At 40.9% G+C, this 13,518-nt stretch overlaps 1 protein-coding gene across 4 annotated transcripts in view; it reads left to right on the top strand.

Annotated features, from left to right (window-relative positions):
- Positions 1-13,518, top strand: part of kank4 (KN motif and ankyrin repeat domains 4) — a 53,824-nt gene that overhangs the window by 22,878 nt on the left and 17,428 nt on the right. Inside the window, exon 1 of one of the 4 annotated variants that reach the window (XM_059570975.1) lies at positions 6,439-6,550. The exons of 2 other annotated variants lie outside the window; for them this stretch is intronic. The gene's annotated coding sequence lies outside the window, so the exon portion shown is untranslated. Of the gene's footprint in view, positions 1-6,438; positions 6,551-9,729; positions 10,014-13,518 lie in introns of those variants that run through there. One more of the 4 variants, XM_059570974.1, reaches the window with a different exon arrangement.

Here is a 13,518-nt window from a genome sequence, read left to right as displayed (position 1 = left end):
TCCCTCTATCGTTTCCCATCTCTCACGATGATGCACACACTCTCATACGCTCTAGGAGGCATGTAGCACGTTAGTGCAGGTGAGAATCTCAGCCTGTCATAGCGCTCTATGTCTTTTCTCGTGCATGTATGAATCTGTGCAATACATGTATGCTTGGACTGTGTCGCTGGGTTTTTAAATGGCTCTGTTGCTGCTATTACTGCAGTGCAGGAATAACTGCCGAGCTCGTTTTTCCTCTCAGGCATATAGCCAGCTCATCTCCTCTCCATTATTTGTCTGTGTGTGTGAATGTGTGCATAAGACCTTGCTTAATGTAATTCTTTGAGTACATAGTGTGGAGAGCTTCCTGATGCACTGAAGTAGGGCTGTTTTTCTGGAGCCTCCTGGAAGAAGGAAGGAAGGCAGGATCTAATGAGACTATTGTGCATTTGTTTTGATTTGTGTGTGCGTGCATTTTGAAAGTGATTGCAAAAACAGGTGAGCCACTGGGTGATTAATATTTGTATAAAATGTGGATTAGTCTGGCTCTCACCATGTGTTGTACTCTTACAGCTTAGAACATGTTTGGCATTTGTAGATGATTATCAGTATGGGGCATCGGTTTTATCTCTGTAGGAATCTGGTCATATGTATGTGTCTGCTGTTGTGGATCCCGTGGGATGTGAATGATCCATACAGACAGAGCTGGCTGTCACTTGCTGGAGCTCAATAACCCCCCTCCTCTCTGTCGCCAGCCGCTCTCTGTCATCTCCCTGCCTGTATCCGTCCATCCCTTCCCCCTTCACTTCAGTGTTTTCTGTCTGCACCTCTGAGAAAACACCTTTGAAATGCATTGCGTTTCTGAATGGTTAGACATTTACTGTCTCTGTTTCTTCCTCTCAGCTTAGTGTATTGCTTCTCACTCTGTAATCCAGTACTAATGAGAATCTCGGACTCGTCTGCTTGTAGCGTTGCAAACAGGGTATGACTGAATAATTTATTGACATTTTCTTCAAATCCATAATGAAAGCTCTCTTTCTCTCCTCTCGCACATTCTCTTCTGGTTAGTTGTTTTCACTCATTTGCCCAACCAAATAATGTTATGGTTGAAAGGTAAACTAAGGCCATTATTTCTATCTTTTGAAACGGGAAGTAATAATTTAAATGTGTGCATCTTTGTCAAAATGCATTCGTTATTAAAATAGTCAGGTTAACATGTTAATTGGTACAAGTAATAATATATTGTACATAAATATATAATATAAATGATTACATCATGTCTTATTTTATAATAATAATCAATAAAAACTATAATATAATATAATATAATATAATATAATATAATATAATATAATATAATATAATATAATATAATATAATATAATATAATATAATATAATATAATATAATATAATATAATATAATATAATACAAGTAGTCACACACTAGTTTGGGGACCAATTCTCACTATTAACTAAATATTAACTATGACTTGCCTCAGTAAACTTATAATTTGCTGCTTATTAATAGTTAATGAGGTAGTTGTTAAATTGGTATGGGTAGGATTGAGGCATCTAAAATTTGGTCATGCAGAATAAAGCATTAATATGTGCTTTATAAGTATTAGTAATCAGCCATTATGCCACTAATATGCATGTTAATAAGCAACTAGTTAATAGTAAGAATCTGTCTATAATATAATATAATATAATATAATATAATATAATATAATATAATATAATATAATATAATATAATATAATATAATATAATATAATATAATATAATATAATATAATATAATATAATATAATATAATATAATGGGAAAAAATGGCATTGGAATGCATATGTTGTTTCCAGAGTTGGGTAGAGTACCCAAAAACTGTACTCAAGTAAAAGTAAAAGTACTTCTAGAAATATTTACTCAAGTAAAAGTAAAAGTACTAGTCTTGAATAGTTACTTGAGTAAGAGTAAAAGAGTATCGGATAAAAAATCTACTCAAGTAGTTAGTTACTAGTTACTTTGGGTCATATATACTGAGCCTATTTTTATTTAGATAGATAAATTATATAGATAAAATGTATGTAATATATGTGTGTGTGTGTATAAATGTATATATTTCATCAGACTTTACTCCAATTTATGTAATTTATTATAAAACCCTGTCTGTTTACTTAAGTAACAGATATAGGTGTCATGCCATAACATATTTTTAATACGACTGACTTTATATTAAACGTACAGTATGGGATTTTTGGCCACCAGAGGTCACTCAATCAAAATAATAACATAAGATGTACTTTGATGACGTCGGGAAAGAGCGTAGGCTCATGGGAGTTGTTGTTAATTGGAACATGCGCTCTGTCGCTCCCCACATTCCTCACTCATTTTAACTGAGGCCGGCGACACATTGAATGCGTGGTGCAAGCGTCTCAGCTGCGTGGCGTGTCAGTTTTTAATTTGACTCCCATGTTAATAGGTTAGAGCTTGCAAACTGCCTGCGTGAGACGCGTGTCTCAGGGGAAAACGCGTGCATGCTAGAAATAGAACCGACGCCTATTTTTCACGCCACACGCGCGCGTGTTGGAAGCATTTCCAGGCAAAATATAATAGGAAAATATGTTTATATGTAATATTGTACACAAATACATATTAATTCATGACATTTTGATGTTTGAAAGTCTATAGGTTGACATAAATTCAGATATAAATGTAATTTAAAAAATAAATAAATAATTATCGATTTTCAAATATTGCACCTGTCAAACATAGTCGATTTTGCCGTCAATACTGTTGACGGTGTCCTTTATCAGTAGGCTTTATATTTATGCTCAACATGAAGTATAGATATTGTTGTCATGAAGACAAGACCCGGTCTGTCAGTGGTCTCCCTCTTTGTCACCTACAGCAGCAGCAGCGCGCCACGCTTCTGGCACGCAGCCAGTGTGTCACCAGCCTTAGTGTTTTGACAATCACGTATTTTCGAACGGAAAGATATATGAATTATCAGACCCCTATCAAATCAATATTCCATCTAGCTAGTAGTAATATATGTTTAAAAAAACACGGTTGCCTTTTGTTAATAATTATAATTACGTTTATACTATGATATCGAACAAGATAGTGAACTGCATTTGAAGCTACTTTATCCAGCTAGATATAGAACACATGTAGATTTACATTATGCTCTACATGAGAGCTAGTCCGTCTGCGTTTTACACAAGACATCCTCGTTTCACAAAATATACGGATAGATATAACGTTAGTAAGCTGAATGGATGCATACCTGTTTATTAGAATGCAAGCATCTCTCTGTAGTTTCAGCTTGTCACGAAGCTCTCTCTATCTTGGAAATGCAACTCCAATATTTACCCGTGTCTTGTTTCTTCTCTTGTCCCAAAACCTTCTCAGGTCATGTATTTCACCCGTACGTTTGCGTTTCACAGAACGTGCTGGCAAAGCATAATCATGATCCATAACTAAATTATTGATTAAAAGTCTGTTAAAGCTGCACAAGAATGGAACACTATTCCAACAACTATAAGAGATCTAGACACTTATGCTTTATTTAGGGCTCAATTGAAGAATTGGTTAATCAGTACTCAGATCTGTCATCACTAGAATCTTATATCTGCGTATTAGATATAATATTGTTTAAAATATTATTACATCCTCTTATTGTTTGTATTTTGTTGCATTGTTTTTAATTGATCTTAAATTGTTTAAATAGATTTTTTTATTGTATTGTGTAATTATTAAAATTTCTATTATGTATTCTTAATCATATTTTGTTTAGGTTGACTTGTAACATCTTGTCCAGGGACTACGGATGAAAAATAGCCCTTGGCTAATTCTGGTACATTTACAGGAATGTTTTTATTATTGTACATTGTCCCTGTCAAACTAAATAAATAAATAAATAAATAAATTGAGGTATAAATATGAATATAAACAATATAAATATAAAATATAATAGTCTCGATCAAGGCTAGCTACTACTTTTTCTTCTTCGTCTCGTCTTTTCTTCTGTTCACCTTTGTATTTGGCGGTTCCGCAGGAAGTTAGATAAACTAGAGGGGTCAAAGTTTATATGACGCCATAGACGGGCGACAAAACGGAAATAAAGAAACGTGCCGTGTCTTCTAATTAATCTATAATTTTCTGCGGATTTGAAAGTTCGTGGAAACTGTCGGGATAATGTACACAAGTACACAAATAAAAAATATATATAACATAGATATAGTGATATCTGCTATTTTTAAAGAAGAAAAATTACATATTGCGCCTTTAAATGTGAATTTAACATTGAAAGTTAATGTGATATAAATATTGCTACTAATCTTTCATTGTTCAGAAAGAGAGCAAATAACATTTACATTATCAAAGATCATTTTCACTGACAGTCTAGATTTCAATCACTCTCAGAAACTCCCATTAAAATCACTGAACCTGTTAACACAGTGAAATCAATTTCTTAATTATAGATTCGTACACACATCTGCACTTTGTTGTTTCTGACGAGAGAATTCGCCAGAAAGAGGTATTCAGCCAGTGAGCGAGTGAAGGAAGAACCGGAATTTTAGCGATGACTCATCTGAACACCTCTGATTGGCCAATGCTTTAATAAGCTCAAAAGAATCATGTGTGATTTGTTATAATGCGCAGCGCTGTAAGAACGCATCTATCTCTGGCTCAGCGCCAGCAAGCGATCACAGATCTGAATTTAGCAGCTGATTATATGACTTGCTGAATGTACTCGCACCGGTGTGATTGTATTAAAATTAATAAAATCTTAATCGGCTATTTTTTGTCTTTTGGAAGCTGCATTCTATGGAAGGCATTTTCTGCCAAATTTAAATAAATAAATGAAATGATTAAAATTAAAATTAAAACCAGATTAACTATTTCATTACAGAAAACTGTATGCAAAATATGTGACAAAATTGAGAATGAAATTAAATGATTTCATTTTCACGGTGACATACCTGTCAAATTGAAAAATAAAATGCAATTGGTGATTTCACATTTCATTTTCAATACAGTCTCGAGGCAAGACTGCCAATATTAAAATGAAAAGCCAAACGTGAAAAAGAAACTACACATACAGTTTTTACAAAGCTCTTTATCTACGGCCATGCAATAATAGTGACACAATTCAAATTTAAATGTAAATTTTACTTGTCATTTTAATTCCTCTTTTATTTCACTGTTTTCATTTTCGTTTTCATTTTCAAAGACAACCTGCATGCAAATTATATGTTAATGAGTGGGTGTGTCTTATTCAAGTAACGGCGCTAGAGACAGTCGTCGAAGTCTCGTGTGCATGAGTTGAATGGTGGTTGAAACAATGTGTGAAACTACATTAAAATGTGAATATATTGTAATCGAGACATGGCCAATCTGTTAGTGAGCTTTTGCGGGAAGCTGCTGCAGCATTAGAACGTGGAAGAAACAACCAGCCTGACCCACTGCAGTTCCTCGGCCTGAGCCTCCACAAGACTCCCCGGAAAATCTGCTGTCTGCTGAGTTTGTGACGGCTGCAAAATGTCCAAGTGTATCCAAGATAGATTCAACTCGTAGCAAAATGAAGTCATTATCATCTGAAATGTTTGCTAGCTGGTTTAATTCTGCTGCTATACTGGCCATAACCACCATTATAGCTCCTCCACGTAACAACGTAATTGAGCCACACCCACTCATTAACATATAATTATTTGCATGCAGGTTGTCTTTGAAAATGAAAACGAAAATGAAAACAGTGAAATAAAAGAGGAATTAAAATGACAAGTAAAATTTACATTTAAATTTGAATTGTGTCACTATTATTGCATGGGCGTAGATAAAGAGCTTTGTAAAAACTGTATGTGTAGTTTCTTTTTCACGTTTGGCTTTTCATTTTAATATTGGCAGTCTTGCCTCGAGACTGTATTGAAAATGAAATGTGAAATCACCAATTGCATTTTATTTTTCAATTTGACAGGTATGTCACCGTGAAAATGAAATCATTTAATTTCATTCTCAATTTTGTCACATATTTTGCGTACAGTTTTCTGTAATGAAATCGTCAATCTGGTTTTAATTTTAATTTTAATCATTTCATTTATTTTTTTAAATTTGGCAGAAAATGCCTTCCATAGCATTCAACTTGACTCCCCTCTGTTATAAGCAGTGTTGTGGGTAACGCGTTACAAAGTAACGCGTTAGAGTACTCTAATTACTTTTTTCCTGAAATGTGTAACTTAACGCGTTAGTTTCGTGCGTAAGTAATCAGTAATCAGAAATCAGTAAGACAGATGTTGTATGTTCTCTGCCTCCTCCAGATGTATTGAAGCTTTGCAGAGCCATTTGTGTAGATCTAGAACCTTTAATGATGGAGGGGAATTGCAGCAAGCTTTTGCTTCCTGTCAGACAGCCCACTCACTATCTGTGTATTCCCATTAGATGGGAGCAGAAAAGAACAGAGGACCAGAACAGAACAGAGTTGAGCTACTGGGGAAGAAAAGTGTGGGAGATGATCGTGAACATTAGAGAGGAAATCAGAGCACACTTCTGACATAAACATAAATTATTGTGAGTGTGATATTGATTTTATATTACAACTCAATAAACATTTTACATTTCAGATGAAGTAGTTACTGTTCAAAAATAGTTACAAATGAAGTCAAAGTAGAATCATCTGCTGTGCAGACATATACATACACATATACAGTACATATACACAAACACACAAACAAAGGTAAAACAACGTAATCGCGCATGCACATCACAGAGCTAATGCAAGAGAATTTGTGTTTAAAAGGTTTATAAATTATTTGTTTATTTATTTATTTATTTTGAAAATGACCAATCATTTAGCAATTTTTTGCTATATTGCTCAGCTGGGATCGTGTACAGCACTTTCAAGCTGCAGTTTGGACCTTAAACCCATTGGGCCTCCATTGAAGTCCGAAACATTCTTGAATATTTTCCTCAGAAAATGTTATTTCATTGCGACTGAAGAAAGAAAGACATGAAAATCAACATAAAGAGTATATTGAATGCACCCAGGATTCTCTGCAGAAGTAGTAGGCCATCCAGGAACATTTAGCGTACTTTTATTTTTTCAAATAGTATGAATTCAGACTTACCATTCTTTTGGTGTACTGTTTTTTTTCCCTTCTGTATAGTATGGAAGTAGGTATTTCGGAACAGCAAATGACTTGTTGCCACCTACTGCTGTAAGTTGTAGCTTGACAGTCTGTGTGGAATGTGCAAACAAAAACCTCGAAAAGGCCTAGTTTTGTTGGCACTGTTCAACCAATCAAATTTGAGTACTGGAACTAATTGTAAAAAGATATGTCAAAAATATTGTACAGACTTAATAATTTGATTCCTGCATACTACTGTATACTGTGAAGCCCAGCACGACCAGCAGAAAAATAGATATTGTGGCCACAAATTAAGTATTAGTTCCCTTATTTATTCCCTTAATCATTGCCACATTTTATAAATGCATTCTCATTTTAGTTAAATTGTAGATAACTTGTAATAAAATGTTAATGAAATAAATTAACAAGCCGTGGGATTTAATTTTTAATTAGTGGCCACAATATCTTTTTCCCCCAGCTTGTTATATATGGAGCTCTGCTATCGCCTTTCAAATGCTCATATATTTGCGAACATGGTTTGTGAAAGTTTCCAGCATCTCGCAGCGCAGCTGTGCCTGTAACGATCAAAAGAATATCTTGGTCAAAATGCCTGTTAATGAAAAAAAAAACTGTTGCTTATGTCTTAAATTCCTTAAGTTGTCATCAGTTTTGTTGTGAAAATATAGAATCTGTGCATTCTCAGACCTGAAATCTCAGGGTTATGTTGAGGATCATGAATAACAGGTATGTGGAATATTAACAATCTTTCCCTGCTTGTCCAGCTGGCATGCCTTGAGAATGCCCACAGATGTTGTTTTGTTGGCTGTTCAAGCAGTTTTTGCTGCCTTTGGCTCTGTTTGGTTTGATTTATTTTCAAGGCTTCAGCACTCCTAATCAGCACTAGATGCTGAGCTTTTAGGGTTGCAGGTGGTTTGTGTGTGTGCATGTTTGTGTGCATTTTGCCCCTACACAGTAACAAAGACAGCAAATAAGATTGATTTCCTTCTGCTCCTTCACTGCAATTTGATTAGATATATTGAATTAAATCTGCTGTGAATAGCTAAATAAACAGTGACTTTCCATTATAGCTTACCAGTACATGGTCTGTTGGGTTATTTGTGAGCTAAAGCAGGATAAAAAAAGGTCAACCAATTGAATGTATATAATGCATGCGGCATTGCAGTCAAATTGAATGATTTTTCAGGGTGCAATTAAAACAGTTGATTCTAAACATTTGGTTCACAACAAACTATCTTTCAAAGGAAAGGCGATCTAGAAACATGAAGTCTTGAGATGTACGTACTCACTCAAATAGCCTAACTTAATCTCCGCTGATAAGTTAAAACATTACTGCAAATGAGGCCAATAGAGGATTGCATGAAAGTCTTCTTATTAAAATAATTTCTCTTCAGTGGCCATGATTTGCCATCTTCTTTTCTCTTTCTCTCTCCCACTTGCTTCTTAACTTATTCACTCTCTCTCTTTTTCAGTATCTAATTAAATAGGCAGTGTTGTGTTCTTCGGTTCCATGTGGATAATTGACAAGTGGCTAGGCCTCACTTTACTCAGCAATTACAAGCTGCATTCCAGCTCTGGCTAATTAAGACTCAACGACAGACAGTGTATTTGAATCACATAAAACATTTCTTAGGTTGGGGATGCCCCTTATCCCCTGCCGTCCCTGCCTTGTTCCTTTCTTCTCCAGGAGGATTTAAGAAGCTGTACATTTTCCATGCTTGCTGCACTGTGTCGGATTCTGGGGATTCAGCTGTCAGTCAAGCTCAGACTCACACTATTATGGGGTTTTACCTTGAAACCTGAGGATAAATGCAGGCTGGTTCTACACTAAGGAGTCTAATTAAGATGATCAATATTACATTAATTATAGTTCTAGCAACAACACTTTAACAGCATTATGACATCTGATAATTATTTTCTTAATAGATGTCAAATCAAACATAAGTATTTCAGTTTCCGTATCCAAATTAATTTGTCAGATTAGTCAGATGCCAGCATGGGCATGTCATATGGCATACCCTCATCCTCAAAAACCATGAAGAAACCTATGCCAAGAAGTTAGTTTCAGTTACAACATTTCTGTAATTTTTTAAACTTTTGTATGACTTTTTTCTCTAATTGTCCTCTTGATGTCCAATATAAAACGTTGTCCTGAAGTGAAATCAGTTGAGATCCATTGATTTAAATGGCATTCTTATCCAACAGACTTTACAGTACAATTACTAAAAGGTCAGTCTCTCTGAATCAGCCTGAGTTTAAATGCCTTGCTCAAGGCCACAACAGTGATTGCTCATGGCTTGGTCTTTGTGGTGACCAAACCAGCAACCTTCTAATTGAATCCCTAGAGCTATAACCCCTATGCTACTCCTCTCTGTTTCTCTTTCACGGTAGCATCAATTTTAAAACATTATTTTCTAGAGTAAATGTGCTGTGAACGAAAATGGGAGCTAGCTGAATGATGGTCTGATCACCAAATGCTGTTTTGGCACTCTGTTATACCACTTGGCTTCAGAATGTTTAGCGCTTGTCTTTTCAACCAAACCATGGCTCGAAACCCGTTTCTAAAAACAACCGAGGTATATTTCTATCCTTGTTTGTACTTTGTGAAATACATATTTCCAACAGGTACAAACAGCTTCATCAGAAGGCTCTGTTCTTGATGGTGCATAGTGAAAATGTTGTTGTAAATTTAGCTATAAGTGGTCAAAGTTTTTTTTTTTCTGCCAGTTATTCCAGATCTGGATATCCAGCAGCCAGCCAATGATCCAGATTTCATGAAACATCGTCGAATAGCAACTATGAAGAATATCCTTTTCCAAACTGTCCAAATTCCATGCCTTTGGCTCAGATTACAACATTGAAATGAGAGCCAGATGACACATCTTTGAGTAATCTTTCTCCCTTCATGATCTGCAAACATGCCCTGAGGGGTTTGACTATGTTCTCTTACGAGAGCTCTCTCGTACTGTGTCTTAGCTAAGACACTACGGGAAAAGTCTCTTTTCACGAAATACTGAAGCAAAAAATTATCCTTAATTTTGTATTTTTGTAAAGCGCATTTGCAGCAGTACACAGCCATAGGCGAGACGGCTCGTTCGCTCCTTGGCTTGTTCTGCGGCAACTGCACAGCCTATCGAGCGCAGGCTGATGCAACATCAGACCAATAAGGGCGCTTCGCACCCTTCTTTCCACTTCCCGCCGAAACGGGTGTGGCCCCACCTATAAAAGGAGCTCGAAAAGGCTGACTCACCTGATTTTTCATCTCTTCAGCGAAGCTCACGCATCGCTGGATCACGGAGGAAGCAAGCGCCGTCTGAGAAGCATATCAGCGGGACGAGCCATTCTGAAGCTGCTGGCCTCGCCGCCTTCCACTGCCGTTCCTGCTGCGCTGTCCGGCGCCTATATCCTTTGTATCCTTTATATATCCTGTGTGTGTTCGCCCTGCGTGCAGAGCCCCGCTCAGCGAAGGAGATCGTCACGTCATCTGCATCTCCTGTCTGGGTGAGGACCATGCAGCGCTCGCGCTCGCTGGACGGCGGCTGCCCTCATTGCGAGCTACTGCCTATGGTGACTCTGAGGACTCGCCTGGCGTTCTTCTCGAAGCCTGCATCATCCGCTGCGCCGCAGCGCCGTAAGAAGCGTCGCTCGCAGCGCCTACCGGAACCGCCTCCAGCTCGGCCGAGCTCGCCGGTTCCCTCCGCTTCGCCGGCCTCCCCTGCATCGCTTCCCGATGTTCAGCGTCCGCTGTCTGTCGACGCGTCATCCGAGGAAGTGGATCTCAGGCCCGCGTCAGAGGAAGAGGACACGTGCTCTCTGCTTGCTTCGGGCAGTGAGGGTTGGGCGAGCTCCGTGGATCTCGCACCCTCTGCTCAGAGGCCCAGCTGACGGGGGGATATCGATAAGGAGCTGATGCGAGTGCTCGCGCTGGCCGCGCGAGCCTCGGCCTCGAGTGGTCTGCACCAGCGCCCCCTTCACGTTCCCGGCTGGATGGTAGCCATCTCCCGGATGAGCGTTCTTCTTCAAGCTCAAAGCACGCCCCCTTTCTTCCTGAGCTTCATGAAGAAGTGGCAAAAGCTTGGAACGCTCCATTTTCGGCGAGAATCCGTTCATCTGTTTCGCCAGCATTCTCCACACTGGACGGTGCTAAAAACAGAGGCTACCTGTCACTTCCGCTGGTGGAACAGGCTATAGCAGCGCACCTTTGCCCGCCCTCTGCTGGACGGCGGACTAAGGCGGCGTTGCCATCCAAAGCCTGCCACATGACGTCATCGCTGCTCGCACGGATCTTCTATGCTGCTGGGCAGGCTGCGTCTGCGCTACACACCATGGCCATGCTGCAGATTTTCCAGGGCGATCTCCTCCGCAAGCTGGATGAGATGGGACCTGAAGCGATCTGTCTCGCGGATCTGAGGAGTGCTTCGGATCTCTCCCTCCGCGCTACTAAGTCCGCTGCACAGGCCATGGGACGGGTTATGGCTTCCGCTACGGTGGCTGAGAGTCATTTGTGGCTGACGCTTTCTGACATCAAGGAGTCTGAGCGCTCTGCGTTCCTCGACGCGCCGCTGACTCCTGCTGGCCTCTTCGGATCATCTGTCAACGAGTTTGTGGAGAGATTCGCCGAGGACCAGAAAGCTTCGCAGGCGTTCAAGCACTTCTTGCCGAAGCGCTCCGGTTCTGGAGCTAGCCGCTCTAGACCGGCCCCACAGAGCTCTCAGTCACGCCCACCGCCTCCAACTGCGTCATCGCGACAGCGTCAGCAACGCAGCTCGGGACCCCGTTCTCGCTCTTCAAGCCGTCGCCCCGCGCCGCGGCAGCCGCAGCAGAGGATTGCGGTGAAGCCAAAAGCCCCGAAAACATCCTAGCACTGCTGGGAAAGCGCCGGTGTACGAGTTCCGCTGCGGCCGAGCTCTCACCCAAGCGCGCCGCTGTTGCAGTTCCAAGCGTTGTGACTGCCTCAGTGTCTTCTGCAATGCGCAAGCCTGCACTAGTGCCCGCTTGCCTGCACACAAAAGCCGTTATCACGGCTACCCAGATGTTTCACGAAAAGAGTGTTTTTTCTGGTGTTCCGGCCACGGCCGATGGTGCTATAAATGTAGTGACGATGCCCACTCCTCAGTGCCCATCTCCACATGTAAGCACAGCCCTGCACACAGGGCCTGCGCCCATAAAAGCGACTCAAGTCGATCGCGCACACTGCATAGTAAGCGTGCCCACCCCTCAGTGCCCACAATTACTATGTCACACGCGTCATGTGGTTTCTGTAAAAACGAAACCCGTGCACGCTCGTCCGGCCACGGCCGATGGTGCTATAAATGCAGTGACGATGCCCACTCCTCAGTGCCCATCTCTACATGTAAGCACAGCCCTGCACACAGGGCTCGCGCACATAAGATCGACACAGATCGGTCGAGCGCGCCGCATAGTAAACGTGCCCACTCCCCAGTGCCCACATACACTATGTCACATACGGCGCGTGGCTTCTGTAAAAACGAGGCCTGTGCACGTATGCTCTGCACAGGCAGACAGCGAGTTGAAAGTGGTAAATGTGCACATATGCAGCCCACAGTTACTCGCAGACATATCGAGTCCCACGGGACCTGCTCAGCCTTCCCCCAGTCGGTTAAGCGCCGGGACGGGGTCGAGGAGGAGCGATCTGCCCGCTGTGATCAGCGCGCTCCCCGCCTCAAATGCGCAGCACACCCGAGCGCCGCCGTTGCCCAGTCAACAGAGCGAGCTTCGCATCCAGCCCTTAGTCATTCATGCAGATGCATGGTCAGCGCTTCCAGGGGTTTCAGATTGGGTGCTAGGCATTATAAAGAGAGGCTACTCGCTACAGTTTTTTCGAAGCCCTCCGCGCTTTTCAGCGCGCGTCGAAACTACGGTCAAAACAGAAGTAGCACACATACTTCGGGCCGAAATATCAAAACTGTTGAGCAAAGGGGCTGTAGAGCCTGTGTCTCAAGCTCAAAGCGAGGGGGGGGGGCTGTACAGCAGATACTTTCTGGTACCCAAGAGAGACGGGGGCCTCAGGCCCATACTGGATCTAAGACAGCTGAACAAGGCATTGATGAAACGCAGTTTCAAAATGCTTACGACCAGGAAGCTCCTCGCGCAGATTCGCAGAGGGGACTGGTTCATGTCAATAGATCTGAAGGACGCGTATTTTCAAATACAGATAGCGTCAAACCACAGGCGATATTTGTGATTCGCCTTCAAGGGCCAGGCATACCAGTTTACAGTCCTGCCGTTCGGCTTGTCCGTGGCTCCTCGTACGTTTAAGAGGTGCATGGATGCAGCGCTCGCTCCTCTCAGACTCAGAGGCATGCGAGTGCTGAATTATTTGGACGACTGGCTGGTTCTGGCCCGATCAAGAGCGGAGCTCGCGGACCACAG

Source organism: Carassius carassius, chromosome 17 (assembly GCF_963082965.1).
Source record: "Carassius carassius chromosome 17, fCarCar2.1, whole genome shotgun sequence".
Classification (NCBI taxonomy): Eukaryota; Metazoa; Chordata; class Actinopteri; order Cypriniformes; family Cyprinidae; genus Carassius; species Carassius carassius.
The sequence above is the reverse complement of the archived record's forward strand: the minus strand, read 5'-3'. Positions and strand labels throughout refer to the sequence as shown.